The following is a 3,151-nucleotide window of genomic DNA, read 5'->3' as shown; positions in this document are numbered from 1 at the left end:
GGGCAATAAAATACTAATGTGCCCTTATCTTTAAAAGCAATAGAGGCACTATAAACACTCAGCACACCCGAACCTGCAGCCGCACCTGGGCCAAGGGCTGCAACCTCCTCAGATGGTGGTGAGAAACGTGCAGAAAGTCCCAACTGCTTCTTCTGTCACCCCCCCCATGGCACCCAGCAGTGCCCAGCTGCTGCCCCATGAGAGCAGAGCCTCTTCCCTGGCAGAGCACTGGGGAGGGATGCCCAGGGTTGGGGTGAGGGCAAAAGGACACAGGTTTGTCCCAGACCCAGCCAGATCCCACACCTCCTGCCTCCCTGGAAGGTGAGCAGAGCTCGGCACCTCCTGGTATCCCCCACCTGCCTCTCGCTCCTGCCCTTAGCACAGGATCTGAAGCGGCACCAAAAAAATCCATGGAAGCTCCCTGGGGAGTATCAGGCCCGGTGCTGGGAGAGCCCGTCTCTGCCCGCATCCCCCAGGAAGCACTCCGATAGCAGAGGCAGGAGGGGAAAGAAAACTCAGGCCAAGTTCCTGATGGGCTGAGGCACTTGGAAAGAGCCTCCACATTCCTCCACCCAGCCACGGCACTCTCCCAGTTGCCTCCCACACTGTGCTGGAGCCTCCCAGTCCCTTGGCAAGCCAAGTCTGGAGTGGAAGAGGACAAATTCTTCCCACCTGCCTTTTCAGGAGCAGCAGAGGATGCACTATGGAGAGGGGCTGCTCCCGGGCACTTCAAATCCTGACTCCCAGGCTGGGCTAAGCAACAGCTCAACTCATGGACTGTGCTGGTGGGAATGGGAGATGCATTCTCTGCTCCAGCCATGCCCCAGGTCCCACCTGATGGCCCCACTGGTGGCCACACGGTTTCACTTCAGTGCATCTATGATGCTTGGCTTTTTTTTACCTCCAAAGGCTTCTTGTCCTCCCAAAGCCTTGGGGGTGGTCCTGCCTGGAGTCACACAGCCGGGACACTGCCGTGAGACCGTTGGTGGCCAGTTCTTCTGGTTTTAAGGGGAGACGTTGCAATGGAGGTGAGGGGTAGTGAGAAACCAGCTCCTCTTTGGAAAACACCTTCAGCTGGAGGAAAAGCCTGTCCACAAACACACAGCTTTCCGTAGCCTCCTGGAAGAGAGTTGTTTAAAGGCCCTTTAAAGGGTATTGTGGTCTTTAAAGAAAGATATGAGGGAAACAGGTCAGAATGAACTCCGTGGCACCGCAGGGGACAGAGACCTTTGGGTGCACCAGAGATTACTAGAAAGCACCTTCCTGGCTGGGATTTCCACACAGCTCAGAAATCTATCAGGAGAGTTATAAAAGGTGTTTATCTCGGAAACTCATGATACCTGTGAAGAGGACACGGATGTTTGATTTTCCAGGCATTACATTAGCATCACAATCAGATTTTTCCGTAATTTGAGTCAGAAAAGCTTCAGGTTAGCAAATTCAGCAAACCTAGAATACATCTGTAGCAGCAAGAGCAGGCTTTATCGGTAGAATCTACACCCAATTCAGTGAGTGAAATAAGCTTTATCAGCAAGACACACTCTTGGAGTGGTGTAAGCATAAGCTCTTCCAGGGATTTTACAGAAGTATTGGTGAAAACAGACTCCCATCTCTAGCCAAAATGTGCCCTGGAGAACTGGCCTAGAGAACTGAGGAGAAATTGTCCGGCACCCTCGGCATCTCCACCGCCGAGTGATGGTTGAGCAGCACTGTGCTGCACAGAAGAAGTGAAGACCAGAGGATCCCAAACACCTTCACATGGACAAACTGAGCTGCAACCACATTAGGCAGACTCCCCAGAGTCATCCCGAGCACTCCAGCCTACCAGCCTGTTGTCTCCACGCTCAGGGTAGGCTTGAGGGCACCAACATTTCAGCAGCTGCTAGCCTAGGTTCATGCCTAGAAGATCCTAGGCCAAGCCCCTCCAAGCTCTCTGCTGTGTGCCGGGACTCTGGAGGAAACGACAAGTCCTCCTGTAAGCAGAGAAAGCAGGGAGGCTTCTGGGGTTGCAGAAGATCTCTTATCTCTGCTCAGGATTTCAGAGGAAGGCTGTGCTTTGATGAAGCTTTTCCCACACTCGAGAGCTAATCTTTCCTCCAGGCAGGTGCCTTTTTTCACAGAACGTAGGCACCGTCTGTTTCTGGGATGTCCAGCCTGCTGAAAAAAAGCAAAAACCGGGACAAGACCCACGTCACAAAGAGCGTGATTGCCTTGAACGCGCTTTCCTAGAAAAGCTGTCTCTCTCTAGGTTTCTCAGGTCACTGGAGCAAAGTCCCACACCACCGGCTATACCTGGCAGGTGCTCCCAAGATTATTGCGACAGATGCATTTTCATTACCCAAATTTTTAGCCTTTTCCTTTTTTGGGTGTGCGTGTGGGAGCAATCCCAGTCTTCAGTATTTTCTAAGGTGTAGAGAAGCTCAGGGAGTCTGTAGGCATCAGAGAGCTACAGGAAGACCCCAGCCATTGCTGGCTCCATGGCTGTGATGCCCCCATGCCCTTTGAGCCATTCCAGTACACTTTTACAGGAACGAGGGTGCTGCCCTTTGCCTTTGGATTTTCCCCTGGCTGCAGGGGAGGCCAAGCACCGCATCTCACAGAGCATGGGTAGGTGAGGAGGTAATTAACCTCTGATCTTCCCCACGACTTAACCCAAAATCATTGGCTTTCTGCTCTTCCCAACCCACTGTTATTTTAATGGTGTTTCCAGATTGCCAACTGGAAGGTCCTTTCACCCCAAGTCCAGCTGCTGGCCATGCAAGGCAGAGGAGGCACAGGCTGCCTGCACCCAGGGGACACCAGCAGGTAAGAGATAGCAAATGGAAAAAATTATTATCTCCTTTTTTTCAAGGTGAGGAGAGAGGGTGCTTTGGGACCAGGGACGTTCCTTGGCAAGGGGAAGGACCTCTCTGCTGCAAAGCCACTGGAAGGGGCACTAAGCCCCTGTAGCTCAACCCTAAGGAGTGAGACGTGAAGAACTGCAGCTGCCAGGAGCCTCCTAATCTTAGAATCACAGAATGGTTAGAGTTGGAAAGGACTTTAAAGATCACCTAGTTCCCACCTCCAGTTCCTGGGCAGAGACACCTCCACTAGAGCAGGTTGCTCAGAGCCCCATCCAGCCTGGCCTTGAACACTTCCAGGGATGGGGCAT

This window comes from Calidris pugnax, unplaced genomic scaffold (genome assembly GCF_001431845.1).
Source record: "Calidris pugnax isolate Ruff unplaced genomic scaffold, ASM143184v1 scaffold38, whole genome shotgun sequence".
NCBI lineage: Eukaryota > Metazoa > Chordata > Aves > Charadriiformes > Scolopacidae > Calidris > Calidris pugnax.
The sequence above is the reverse complement of the archived record's forward strand: the minus strand, read 5'-3'. Positions refer to the sequence as shown.